The 14,668-nt window shown below is 52.3% G+C and overlaps 1 long non-coding RNA gene across 1 annotated transcript; it reads left to right on the top strand.

Moving 5' to 3' along the window:
* The first annotated feature begins 949 nt into the window (after window positions 1-949).
* Window positions 950-6,833, top strand: LOC123382570. Its single transcript, XR_006591137.1, has 3 exons — window positions 950-1,087; window positions 1,801-1,974; window positions 6,551-6,833. It is a non-coding gene; the product is annotated as an uncharacterized LOC123382570 (long non-coding RNA).
* The last annotated feature ends 7,835 nt before the right edge of the window (window positions 6,834-14,668 follow it).

Below are 14,668 nucleotides of genomic sequence, written 5' to 3'. Positions count from 1 at the left end.
CACCAGTTCTGGGTCTGCCCGGACACAGAGGGGGTGCTCAGTAAATGATCTGGCTTACCCTGGAGAGAGCAAAGCCCCTTCACTACCGAGTTGTTTAATGTATTCACTTTTCCTGTGGTACAACACACATAAAATAGACCATTTTCACCATTTTTAGGCGCACAGTTCAGTGGCATTAAGCACGTTCACACCGTTGTGCTCTCCTCACCACTATCCATCTCCAGAACTTCTCCATCTTCCCCAAAATGAACCTCTGCACCCATTAAACTCTAACACTCCATTCCCCTCCCCCTCAGCCCTGAGCAACCCCCATCTACTTTCTCTCTGTATGGACAGCTCTAGGGACCTCGTACAAGTGCAATCAGACCTTTGTCTTTCTGTGATTGGCTCGTTCCACCAAGCTGTGTCCTCAAGGTTCATCTTGTTGTGACACGTGTCCGAGTTTCCTTCCCTTTTCAGGCTGAATAACGTTCTATTCTATGTGACAGACCACCTTCTGTTGGTCCGCTGGTCCGCTGATGGAAATCTGGTTGCTTTCTCTTGTAGGCTCGTGTGAGTAACTGAGTTAACAGCGCTAAAATCAAGTATTTCTTCAAGTCCTCGCTCAGCCCTTCCGGGTATATATGCAGGGTGGAAGCGCTGGGTTGTGTGGTGATCCCACGTTCACCTTTGGGAGGAGGTGCCATTCTGTTTATCCAGCGGTGGGACCACTGCGTGTTATGTTACAGTGGGGGGTGGGAGGCAAGGCGAAGGCGGAACAGGTTCAGAGGCGAGGAGCACAGGCGTCACCTGAAGGTGCTGGAGAGCTATTGGTACCCAGACCTCATCCCCACTTTGTTCCAAGCAGCTTTAGTTTGGAGCCATCCCTGGACCCCCTATGCTCCCCAGGATGGGTCCTGGTCCTGGGGGAAGCCTCCCGGAGCTGGCCAGGACCTCAGTGACCTGTGCACATGGCTAGCTGCACCCAGATGGAGACAGACCAAGAGCTCACCTGTGTCCTGAGAGCCAGCCAGGCCCGGAGGATCCAGGAAGCACTTCCGATGGCCGTCTCACCTCCCTCCCCACGGCGGCACCCTCTTTTGCAGGTGTTTGTAGGAGTCTAGGAGCCTCTGGCTTTCCAAACACAGAAGCCCCTTCTTCACTCATGTCCCCTCCAGCCCACTCATACATGGGTGGCTGTCCTCTTGAGCTCAAGCAAATGGTGCCCCTTTACACTCCCAAGGACCCTCTCATTTCAGGCACTCATGTCCAGCAGGCCCGCGGTGCCTTAAGGCCCAGTTTTGCTTCCCCAAGAATCACGTCTTGAGTTTGGCCCAATCATAGACAATCTGTTCTAGTTCACCAAGAAACACCCAGTTAGGGGCGCCTGGGTGGCTCAGTTGGTTAAGTGTCCGACTTCAGGTCGGGTCACGATCTCGCGGTCCGTGAGTTCGAGCCCCGCGTCGGGCTCTGGGCTGGTGGCTCAGAGCCTGGAGCCTGCTTCCGATTCTGTCTCCCTCTCTCTCTGCCCCTCCCCCGTTCATGCTCTGTCTCTCTCTGTCCCAAAAATAAATAAACGTTAAAAAAAAAATTAAAAAAAAAAAAAAAAAGAAACCCCCAGTTAAGCATTGCTTTTCCATGATTAACTATCCGGTTCTGCTCTTCAAACAACCTTCCTACTCTCCAGGCCTCAGTTTCTCTACTTGCCAGGTGAGGAGGTAGACTCAAGTTCTCTGAGGTGCATTCTAGTTCTTTCTTTTTGACTAAGTGGCTTGACTTTTCATGATTATTATTTTTAGTACTATTTCACTTCTTTTTCAGGGAAAACTTTCACAATGGCATTACTCACGCAGTCTTACACAGGCTGGCACAATGTGACCTGCTCCAGATGACTCAGGGTCACTCAGCAAGCTATTGTTCTGAGGGGTTGGTGCAGATCTCCCTCTGGGTGCATGAGCACGGCAGGCTGGCAGAGCTACGAAAGAGAGATTTGTGGTAAGAAGAGAGAAAAAGAAAGGAACCAGTATCTGTGAGAATACTGCATACCAAACCCTGCACCCCCTCTATTAGCTGTCTACTGCTTTGTAACAAATTACCCCAAGAGCAGTGGTTTAAAACAACACACATTTTTTATTTCACGTTTTCCTGTGGGCCAGGAATCTGAGCACAGCTAGCTGGGAGAGTTCAGCTGATAACCTCTCACTGTGATCAAGGTGTTGGCTGGGGCTATGGTCCCATCTAAAGGCTCAACTGGGGTGGGTCCACTTCCACACCCAGTCACTTGGCTGTTGGCAGGATTCAGTTCTCTGAGGGCCTCAGTTCCTTCCTGGCTGTTGACCAGGAGCTGCCCCCTGTTCCTTGCCATGCGGTCCCTCCAGAAGTTAGTTTACAAGATGGCGGCTCAATTCCCTTGGAGCGAGGGGAGAGACAAAAGTTGACAAGCAAGGTTGAAGTCACAGTCCTTTTGCATCCTAATCTTGGAAGTGACAGTTCATAACTTTTGCCATGTTCTATTTGTTTTTAGAAGTGAGTCACCAGGGTAGCCCACACTCCCCAGACCCCTGTGAAATCTCACAGGGCTTCCCACCATACTCCCCATCTGGTAGGATTTTTTATTTTTAGATAAGGCTCGAAGCCATGTCCTGATGCATCCCGTGGATGTGGATGCTGGATGTGAACCCAGGCTTGTTGGTTTCCAGGCCCACGCTCTCCTTACTCCTACCGATCTCCCTTTCCCACTTAGCCACGGCTGGGGGACTGCCACCTTCACAGTTTCCCCCACCCATCCTGCCGTCCCACACACGCAACATCAGAACCTTCACTGCACACATAACTGAGGTGGGAGCCAGAGCAGTGGGGACCCCTCGAAACCTCATGCCACACAGTGCATGTCACATGGGAGGCAGCTGGGCCTGAGTACCTCCAGCTCTGCGTGGGCTTGCTCTTGGTTCACACTTGGGTGGGACAGATCCGCATGTGCTGAGCACCAAGAGAACAGCCCTGTGGCCAATGACAGTGGGAGCCAGAGCATAAACTGCTGGCTTCTGTCTACTTTCCGTCTACATTTGACTCCTCCAGGGACCTCATGTAAGTGGAATCATGCAGAATCTGCCTTTCTGTAACTGGCTTATTTCACAGCACAACGTCCTCAAGGTTCACCCATGTTGTGGCACGTGACCGCACCTCCTTCCTTTTTAAGGCTGAATACTATTCCATTGCGCGGATGGACCACATTCTGTTTATCCGCTCATCTGTTGATGGGCGTGTGGGTGGCTCCCACCTTTTGGCTCTTGTGAATGATGTTGCTATGCATACGGGTGTAAAAAATTTCTCTTTGAGACCCTGCTTTCAAGTGTTTTGGGTAAATACCCAGAAGTGGAATTACTGCATCATATGGTAGCTCTATTTTGAATTCTTTGAGGAGCCCATCCACTTCTTGTAGGCACTGCCATTTATGAATCTGCAGGGGAGCCAGGTGCATGGGGGAAAAGTCTAGCATTTCCTTCAAAAGGCGTTGGCAGCATGGCTCGGGCCGCGGAGGTGGGCGAGGCCCATCTGCCTTCTCACTTCCTTCAGGCTGTTGCTGGTGAAAGCTGACACTTTGATCTCATCAGATTTCCAAGGGAAAGAAGAAAGGAGTTTTGATGGGTAGGCAACCTGACACGAATGCTCCTCGGGAGAAATCTCATGATTCGGGGAAGGAGAGATTTGGAGGAGGGTGGCCTTTGCTCCATTCTGTGCAATCCGGGTCCTGAAGCTTCACCCCAGATGCCGCTTATAGCTTTTGAGATCCACCAGGCAGGCCAGGAAAAAGCAGAAATTCCGTTATTCAAAGTGTGGCTTAGTCGGGGCAAGAACTCAGCTCTGCATAATGAACAGACACGGGTTACAGCGCCCCTGTAAAATGCATCAAGTCAAACCGTCTGGACTCGAAACAATTGTTTCCATACACACAGGCCTCCAGGGGGGAAATCTACTGCAACCCAACTTTTAAATGCAAAAAAACAAAAGGAGGGCCTTAGTTGTATTTTTGGTGCAGAAGATTATCACCAATTTGCTGACGGTTTTGGAAACTATCTTCCAATGGATATGATGTGTCAAAGTTTCAGGGAAGAAAGGACATCCATGTGTGGTGGGAAGATGGGCCAGTGCAGACCAAGAGGACCCCCCTCTTGACACAACCAGCTTAGAAAAGCCTGTCTTGGGCTTGGCCAGATTTTTAAATCTGTGGGGAGAAGGGGAGGCCACCAGAGAGACGGCCAGGAGATGCTATGAAATCTTCTTGCTTTGTAAGGAAACCTCCCTCTTCTGACCCTTCTCTCGGGCTGCTGGGCCCTGAACGGAGCCCAGAGAGCCTGCCCGCTGCTTTTGGGGCCAGGTCACTCCTGGCTAAACAATCCTGAGGTGCTCTGGGGGCATGCGGGGAGGAAATCTTGCCAACAGGTTCAGGTCAGGAAAAAGAAAGTCAGAGGGGCAGAAGAAATTGGGTTGCCTCCCTGCCCCATGACCAGTGGACTCAAACACGGGAAGGAGCACAGAGGCAGGTCGTGACACCGTGACACCATGACCCCGTCACGGGCTGGAGGTTCCGCTGACATCCCACGATCGGCACTGGCCGTAGGGGAGCAGGCCTGGGATTCCTGCCGCAAGGCCCCATGAGTCCATCATCAGAAGCTCTAGGGAGATCCACGTTTGCACAAGGCCACACACTGAACTACCTCCTCTCTGGAAGAATTAACTACGAAGCCCAGGATGGCTTCCTGGTGGACAGAAGGGCAGACTGAGGAAAGATGCCAGAACTCTGCAGTGTTTCCTATACTCTGTCTCCGTCTGCCTTCTCAGCTGCCCTAGAGATGGGAATCACGCCTCCTCCTGCTTACCAAACACCTTCAACGTGTCCAGCAGTCCCTATGCAGCATTTCATTTGATATGGACTGCATTATGCACCCCCCGCCAATTTGTATGTCAAGGCCCTAACCCCCCAGGACCTCAGAATGTGACTGTATTTGGAGACAGGGTCTTTATTTATTTATTTTTAAAAATTTATTTTGAGAGAGAGAGAGAGGATGTGCACACAAGTGGCAGAGGGGCAGAGAGAGAGGGGGGGAGAGAGAAAATCCCAAGCAGGCTCCGTACCGTCAGCATAAAGCCTGATGTGGGGCTCAAACCCACAAACCGTGAGATCATGACCCGAGCGGAAGTCAGAAGCTGAGTCTACTGAGCCACCCAGGTGCCCCAAAGACAGGGTCTCTAAAGAGGTGATTAAGTTAAAATAGAGTCATTAAGGTGGGCTCTAACCCATTCTGGTTGGTGTCCTTGTAAGACGAGATCAGGACACAGACACACAGAGACCATATGAGGACAAAGGGAGAAGACGTTTGTCTATAAGCCACTGAGAGAGGCCTCAGCAGGAACCAATCCTCTTCACACCTTGATCTTGGACTTCCGGCCTCCAGGCTGTGACAGAATAGATCTCTGTTGTTCAAGCCTCTCAAGTCTGTGGTATTCTGTTATGGTGACCTGAGTTAAAGAATGTATCTTTTTTTTTTTTTTAATTTTTTTAACGTTTATTCATTTTTGAGAGACGGAGACAGAGCATAAGTGGAAGAGGGGCACAGAGAGAGGGAGACACAGAATCTGAAGCAGGCTCCAGGCTTCAAGCTGTCAGCAGCCCCAGACGCCCCCAAAGAATCTATCTTTTAACCCCCCGCAACTGCCCGGGGAGGTGGGTGACGTGAACAGCAGGGAGTAAGAGGTCTGGTGAGGTCAGACCCCTGCCCGGGACAGCCTGGCAGAGCCCCCCGGGCCAGTGGCTCCAGCAGAGTCGGTTCCTTTCCTGGGATCGTTCCAGGCTGGACAGGCGGTGCCCGCCTTGGCTGGGGTCTCCCTCCACCGTGACCTGTGGCTGAGGTTCAGTTTCTCCTCCAACTACGCCCCGAAACACTGTGTCCTCGGTGACCACGCGGGCTGGATCGATGCCTTTGTTTCCCGATTCATGAACTGTAGGCGGCAAGAACGAGAGCGGGGCAGCCGGGCCGGGGTCTGAGCCAACAGCATTGCTTAGGTCAGCGAAGCGCGAGCCAGAGGGTCCCTGGAAAGTCTCGGGCACTTGATGGTGGCCAGTGGCGTGGCTTAAAGGCTAAGGGACGGGGCCAGGACAGCCGTGTCTCATCTCGGTGTGTGGGTCTGAACCAGAGATGGTGGCGATGTTACAGCACAGACAGGGCCCGTCTGCTCCACACTGAGCCCTTTGTCGACCAAGGCCAGACCTCTGGCTGCTGGCTGTGAAAATTCCAAGTGCTTTAAAGTCCTACCTTAGGAAGTTTCTACGGGCGGAATTTATAGTTCACATTCATTTTCAGACCCCCCCCCCCCCCCAGTGACAAGCAACGGGCGCCTGTAGCCTATACCAACATCCCATCAATACCTACCTCCCCAGGAGCTCCAAACATCGTGTCTCCTTCCCGGAGACCTTAAAACCCCATCAGTATCACTGTCCCCATGGGTTAAAGAGAAGGCAGGGAAATTCTCTTCCTTCTTGAATCATGTTATTTATTATTTGTTTTCCTAGTGGTTCCTGCTTCCTGGAGACCACATCATCACGTGTATGCCTGGTATGCGCTTTCTTTCCTGGGGGCCGGGACGCTGGATGGTAAAGTCAAAGACTGGGACTTCCTCTTGGAGAAGACAGAGCACTTCTGCTGCGTTGCCCCCAAGAATCCGTCATAATGCATCAGGCACGATTTCGTCCGTGGAGTTTGGAGTGGAAAAAAATTGCTTTACCCATTTGTATTTCAGTCATGTGCAGGCCGTTCCTTCATCTGTAACATCATCTTCAAATAAAAAGGAGAGTGCTGGGCATGCCCCTCCCCTCTCTCGATCTTACACACAGTGCACACACATACGTTGCAGGCACTGAGATATTCAGAAGTGCAATGTGCTGGGAGTCAGACCTACCCAAGTTCGAACCCTGGGCCCACCACCTACTTGTTATACCAGCAGACCCAAGGAAGCAGAGACCACCGTGACAGCCTGGGAGAGGGCCCGTCACGACAGAAGCCCGAGATAAGGCACTGTCCCACAGCCTGGGGCTGATGAGACCCAGGAGCCAGATGGATGAGCCGAGTGGTCTCCCTCTGCTCCTGCTGAGCGGGGGAGGAGAGTTGGGGGGGGGGGGTTGTCCAGTGTCTTTGGCCCTCAGGATGGGAGGCAGGTACTGGAAGGAGAGATGTGACACAGGATTGTCAAAGAAATGGCAAATGCCAACACAGTATGTGACCACCCAGAGCTCTAATGGAGGGTTCAGAATCTTGGCTCCATGGTGGGTCTTAGGCGTCTGTAAAATCCCCAAAACCATTTGCAATGGTGTGTGTGTGTGTGTGTGTGTGTGTGTGTGAGAGAGAGAGAGAGAGAGAGAGAGAGAGAGAGAGAGAGAGAGAGCACGTGAGTGCATACAGCCACGTGCATCCCGTGGGGAAGAGCATCCAGGACTCTCATCAGGGTCTCACAGTGGGTCTGTTGCCACCACTCTCCCCAAAAAGGCTTAGTATCACTGCCTGAATCACCTCCATGGCCACCCGGGGCCCTGCCCGCAGCGCACCTGTGCGAGGGTGGTCTGTCTGCCCCCATAAACCCCCACACTCCATTCTTCACACAGCAGCCAGAGGAGTCCCTTGGAAAAGTCACAGATCCTGGCACGTCCTGCTCTGGCATAAGGCGTCCCTAGATTATCCCTTTCTTTTTGCTAAGATCTGTACCTTCCTCCGTGGACAGCAAGCCTCCTGACGATCCTGTCCCTTCTCAATTTCTGTCCTTTGTCCTACATTCTCTGCTCCAGCCACTCACAATCCCCTGGGTGCCCCATCTTGGGGGGAACCAATACTCCAGGTTTCCTGATATCATGGGGCTTCCCAGGTCTCAGGGCTTTCAATGCTAAACTGGGACAGTCCCAGCCAACCAGGACAGCTGGTCACCCTAGCTCCATTCTCTCCTTCCCCTGGCAGCACTGCTCCCTCCTCATTAGCAACCAGCCACCCTACCCACCCCGAGTTACGTGCCCCTCATCTGTGCACCCACAGAGCCCTGTCAGAACACCCACCCAGATGTACTGTAATTGCTTATTTAATCATCTCTCTTCCTGCTGCCTTATTCACGGCAGCATTCCTGAACCAAACACATGATACAGATTAGCTGAACGATGTGTGTGGTTGGGGCAGGAAGGAGCAGGTGATTCCATGCTGAGCAACCCTGATGTTCCCTCCCTGCCTGGGGATCTGCCTTGCAGCTCTGTAGCTCTGGCATCAGTCAGGAACATCTGATTGCCAGCAACAGAAAAACATTCCGAATACCGTAAGCCTCACTCACTATTAGGGGGCTCGAGGCAGCTGAGAGTTGAAAGGGAAGCCGGAGGGGGGTTCCCCCAGGAAAATCAGCCGGTGGGTGGAGTATGGCAGGCCTCACCATAACTATGGGATTCGAATTTCAGGGACGTGGCATCACATCAGCATCAGGGCCAGAGCAAGTAGGGGTGTTGTGACTGATGCTCCCACAGCATTAGTCCATGATGGCTGCCATTAAAAATATGACAAACTGGGGGCACCTGGCTGGCTCAGTCAGTAGAACATGTGCCTCTTGATCTCAGGGTTGAGAGCGTGAGTCTCATATTGGATGTAGAGCTTACTTAAAAAAAAAATACCACAGGGGAGCCTGGGTGGCTCAGTTGGTTAAGCATCAGACTCCCGGTCTCAGCTCAGGTCATGATCTCGTGGTCTGTGAGTCCAAGCCCTGCATCGAGCTCTGTGCTGACAGCGTGGGACCTGCTTGAGATTCTCTCTCTCTGCCCCTCTCCTGTCCACTCACTCTCTCTCTCTCTAAATAAACTTAGAAAAAAATGTTTTGAATACCACAAACTGAGTGACCTACACACCAGAAATGTACTGTATCATAGTTCTGGAGGCTGAAATACAAGGCATCGGCAGGACCATCTTCCCTCTGCAAGCACTGGGGGAGGCCCATTCCCGGCCTCCCTCCCAGCTTCTGGTGGTTTCCTGCCTTGTGGTAATATCACTCTAGTCTTTATGTGGTGGCCTCTCTGAGTTTGTGTGTCTCTGTCTGATTTTCCCCCTTTTACAGGGACACCAGCCTTATTGGATTAAGGGCCCAGCTACTCCAGTATGACCTCACCCTAACTGATGACATCTGCAATGACTCTATTCCCAAATAAGGTCACATGCTCAAGTACTGGGGGTTAGGACTTCAACATACCAATCTAGGGAGGGGGAGACCACTCGGCTTATAATACCCACCAAGACAGAGGATAGGGAGAAAGGAGGTCCCTCATAACCAACTGAGGGTGCCATCCCCAGAAAAAGGGAGAATGAAGGCTGGGTGGTTTGACAACAGGTGCCCTGGTGGCTACATGACAGACTCCTCAGCTGATCAGGTGATCAGATGGCAGAGGGCCAGCATGGCAGTGAACACCTTTGTCCCACCCCTTAGGGAGTAAGAACACAGACTTCGGTCAAGTCCACCCAATGCACCCACTTAGCAGTGAGCTAAGTTATGAGCACCTCTTGCTGTCCAGCCCTGTTCAGGCACTGGGCTATGGCAGTAAAGAAGCCAGACGATGGGGCGCCCGGGTGGCTCAGTTGGTTGAGCGTCCAACTCCTGACTTCAGCTCAGATTATGATCTCACGGTTTGTGAGACCGAGTAGGGAGTTGGGCTCTGTGCTGACAGTGCGGAGCCTGCTTGAGATTCTCTCTCCCTCTTTCTCTGCCCCGCCCCCTCATGCACACATGCACACACACACTGTCTCTCTCAAAATAAATAAATGAACTTTATATATATAAAGAAGCTAGATAAAATCCCTGCCCTCTTGGGACTTCTATCCCCGGACCTCTGATGATCCCCTTCCAGAGGGAAGTGGGGCCTCACCTTTCCCACCGGCATCCTTCCTGCTGTGGTATCAGTGCTCTGAGACAAGATCCCTACAACACTTCTCCTGGTGGGGCGGGGGCGGGGGCGGGCGCGAGCGCGAGGTGGGGAGACAATAGCCACATGAGGTGTCAGCCCCTACCCCCACCCCCTCCATCTGTTCCCCCCCCTTGTCTTTGTCTCTGGAACTAAAACAGGAGGTGAGTTTATCAGACACAAATTGCTCAAGGACCTCATTCATTTTGTGCAGTAATTAAATAGAAGCTGTTTGGAAATATGATTATAGATGGGCCCATCAAAGCAAATTAAATCTTTGAAGAGTAATGGCCTAATTAGCTTCCAGATTCTGCCATTAAAAAAATCCAAATGCCCTATTGTCCCAAACCAGGAAATATCTGGGCCCAGCTGTGAAAGGCATCAAAGGTGGTTGTGGATTCCGAGGGGAAAAGGGACTGAGGGTACAGACCCATTTATCAAGATTAACCTGGCTGGCCAGACCTCTGTTCCTTGTTTATTTATTTACTTGCTTCACGGGATCTTCTCGGTGGACATTTGTGCACAAAGCATGCACTCTGGGAGTTCTTGGCTCAAACTCCTGGCTACCCCCTCCCTCCCCTTGCTGCCCAGACCCTGGGCTCAGCCTCTTTCCTTTCCTTCTTAAAGCTGACCTCACACACCCGTCCCGTTTCCTCAAGACCAAGTCTGTCTCCGCAGCAGTCTGCCCCACGCCAATCCTCGTCAATTTCAGTTTTTTCCCACTGACCTTGGAGATAAGACCGACGAGGCCCCGGAAAGTTCTGGGATGTACGGGAATGTCTCTGGTCCTGTTCCTGGGTGAGCCCGGACTTTGAGTAAAGGATGCCCCCGTGGGCCCCGGGGCTCCTCTCTGCCCAGCTTCCCGAGGTGGGGCGCACACTACCCTTGGCGGTCACCCTTCAGCTCCCCTCTTACGGTAGCTGTAAACGTTCCACACGTTCCCACGCGGAACAGCGCTTTTCTCCCTGGGCCAAGGCCCCGGACAAGTGTCCAGGCCTAGCCAATCAGAACACTTGATTTCCCTGGCCAAAGTGATTGGTCAACGTTGGGCATGTGACCCAAGCTGAGCCAATCAGAAACAGCGTTCCATGTGGGCTTTCCCGTAGACTGCTGAGCCGGAAGTTGGCGTTTGGACGACCGCGCGCGGGGGAAGTCGCCCCGCAGGCCGGAACCCTGCACCCTCCCTGGTCGGGAGGGAGACCTCCCCGGACTTTCGGTTAATACATGAGCCTTTCATTTTTCGCTTCTGCCGGTTTGAGTTGGAATGCCTGCAGTCGAAACTGCTCGAGTTCAGGCTTCTCCCTTTCAGTGCCCCCAACCCAATTGCCAGCACATTGGCAGCCTCATGGGGCTCCAGCTGGGGACCCCCTTCTTTGTCCCCACTGCCCAGGACAGTGACTGTTTTGGAGCTTCATCCCTGCAGGTCCCCTCACAAGCAGATAGGACTCCCTCTGCACCCCCGAGATTGGGTGCTAAGACCCGTGTTAAAATTTTATTAGGAGAAACACTTGTGGGAAAAACTAGGGTCCCCTAAGCCCACGATGTAGGTTGAACACTGAGGGAAGAAAAGAATGAGGGAGGGGCTGTGGGGTGGAGCATCGTAGGGTCTTCGCAAGGCTGTTGGGGAGGCCTGGAGTCCTCAGTCACCAGCTGGGAGCAGCATGTCCCAGAGCACAGCACTGGGGGTCCTGGGTCAGTCCAGCTCCCTGCAGGGGGAGGTCTGTGAGGAGACTCTCACGCTGGGGGTCTTACCCCTCCCTTTGTAGGATCCCCAGGTTGGACCCTGAGGAGCAAGGCTGAGTGTCAGGGTGCCCAGCCTGAGCTGCTCCTGATGGGGACCCTCTGTGCACCAGGGGCCAGCTCTGACTTGACAGCAAACTGTATCTAATGACACTTGTCTGTTGCTAATAAAGGACTTTGGAGCCTCACTTATTGCCTGTGTGTTCCCTGCATCGGACGTAACTCGCTGAGCTCAGTGTCTTGGGCTGTAAAAATCTCTCCTGGGGGTGTTTTGTGGATTGAAGTCATTCACCCACTCATTCATTCATTCTGCATTCACGTGTTCATTTGTTCCTTCACTCACTTGCCAGGTGCTTTGGGTGGCCAACTGGAAATGTGGAAATTGGAGTGAATGAGTGGGTTTTGGGCACTGCCATCATGGAGCTAGAGAGTCTAGGGGGGAAGACTGATCAAAATAAAGCAAAAAAGTAACAAAATGATTACCACTGTCGTGATCAAGAGGGATTCGCTGTGTGTGTATGCTGGGTGGGATGAAAAGGGGCGAGGGAAGGGACACTGCCTGGGACGGAGTGGTCCTCTCTGAAGAGGTAACATTTATAGCTGACATTCAAAGGATCAGGAATGAGCCCCAGGGGGTGAGAAAGGTTGGATATGAACAAAGGAGAGGCTGATCCTCTCCTCTCTGGGCCTGGAGAGCTGCAGTTGTGGGGTGTAGGTCACAGAACCACAGCCCTCCAGTGGTGGTGAGAAAGCTAGGCTGGCCTCGCCAAAGGAGAGGTCTGGTCCGGAGCCCTCTGAGACTCAACCTGGGTGCCCCATGTTTGCTAGCAGGTGGCAGAGGGAGAGGGGACAGGGCTAGCCTCCAGCAAGAAGAGTCACCAGCCTGGAAGTCCCGTGGGTTCCTTTGACCAGAGCCTTGAACTACCTACCTTCTCCTCATCAAGTCATTGTAGATAAGAAGATACAACCACCACTGATTTAATAACAGCTTGGGTCAGGGGGCAAAATACTGCATCAGAGATGATCATTGGTCGTGAGATACATGCAGATTTCAGGAACATTAAAACATGGGAGGAAACAGAATCTTAGAATCAAGGAAATGCAGAAATTGTGGAGTGAATTGTGGCCCCCAAAAGATATACCTAAGTTTTAACACCCCCCCCCCCCACATAACCTGGGAATATGACCTTCTTTAGAAAAGGGATCTTTGCAGATGTAACTAAGTGAAGGATCTCGAGATGAGAGCATCCTGGATTAACAGAGTGAGCCCTAAATGCAATGACAAGTGTCCTTATAAGAAACAAGAGAAGACACAGGCATGTGGGGGAAAAGAGCCAGGACCTGAAGTGATGCTCCTTCAAGGAATAGCAAGGATCGCCAGCAACCTCCAGAAGCCAGAGGCCTGGAATGTATTCTCCCTCAGAGCTGCCAGAAGGAACCAACCCTGCTGATACCTTGACTTCGGACTCCTAGTCTCTAGACCTGTGAGAGGATGCAGTTCCGCTTTTATAAGCCCGCTCGCCCCCCAGTTTGCGACACTTTGTTACAGAAGCTACGGGAAACGAATACAGCTTCGAGATGGGGAACAATTTCCCAGAGTTTTCAGAGAGGTATAGAACGGGGCTCTGGGTGCAAAGATGACACAGCCAAAGATGGAGACTGGAGATGTGCCCAGAAACCAGTAGGTGGGGAGGCCTGTGTGCCCAGGGCCCTTAGGGTACCTAGCATGGCTCAGTGATCCCCAGAGGGCAGGCCGGGCCAGGGTTGGACCAGGAAATAACCGTCCCTGGAAACATCTGGAATGGCCAGCTGAGGCAGGGAGGCATCTCCAAGGCCCCACTTTCTTCATTATGATGCAGGACCAACAAACACACATGGTAAAAGTTAATACTGGACACTACATGCCGGCGTATATGTGTATTATCTCCTGTAACCCAGCAAGAGGACAGTCTGTTACTCTCCCCATTTTGTAGCCAAGGAAGTTGACCACAGAGCCATCCAGTAACTTGCCCAAGGTCACACGGGTGGCGAGTAGCAGAGCCAGGAGAGGGGCCTCTGCTCCCATCTCCGTGGCACTGCCGGGGCTGCTGCTAATGACCTTCGGGGCTGTTCCTGGAGACTTTTCTTCCCCTCCCGGGGCCTCAGTCGCCTCACCAGAAGGGAGGGCGTGGACTCCAGGTTCTTGAGCAAAGTGTGCACCACAACAATCAGGGAACTTCTGCAAAACCCACCCGGGCCTCTCCCTGTGAGCAGAGATCAATAGCGTGCATTTTGTACAAGTTCCCTGGGTGCCGCTCCCAGGGTGGGTCTCGAGAACCCCCAACCAGGAGAATCCTCTGATCCTCCCAACACCCCAAATTCGTCCCCAGGAGGCAGCTGGAGCGGAGAAGGTTTGATTTATTCATGTTCATTACGGGTTAGCTTTGCAGAGCTGTGGGGAGATGGGCTGGCAGGCCGGGTTGCAAATGAAAGCCAAACGCATTCTAAATTATGAAATGCACAAAAAACCCCGGAAACCAGGCTCTTTCATTCAGATCCGGAGGACTGGATGCCGTATCCTTGGCAACGAGGGTTGAGAAAAACAAGTCTTTCTCCCGCCAGTGTGGAGAGGCCCAGGCTTCCATGTTAGGACGGGACGCAGGGCCTTTCTTTGGCCTCCTGCGCTCGGCTCCGACACTCCCTCTGGATCAACCTTGTGTGTGATTGTTGATTTGTGGGGCTGGGAGGGAAGCCAGAAAACGGTGCAATTGGAGAAACTTTCCGGACACGGCATGAAAAACGCAGACCCGAGAGTCACGTTGATCTAATTTCCGTAAAACTGTTGCAAACCAATTCCCATTCCCCGATTTCCTTAATCTTTTTGATAAATGGGCCCTATAATTACATCTCCGTTCGAGATGTCCAAGAACAAAGACTTCAAGCCTGGGAGGTAAAATAGTTGCTTTGTCATCGCATTATTCAAAGGCGACAAGGAACACG

The sequence above is a fragment of the Felis catus genome, chromosome E3, assembly GCF_018350175.1.
Source record: "Felis catus isolate Fca126 chromosome E3, F.catus_Fca126_mat1.0, whole genome shotgun sequence".
NCBI lineage: Eukaryota > Metazoa > Chordata > Mammalia > Carnivora > Felidae > Felis > Felis catus.
The sequence above is the reverse complement of the archived record's forward strand: the minus strand, read 5'-3'. Positions and strand labels throughout refer to the sequence as shown.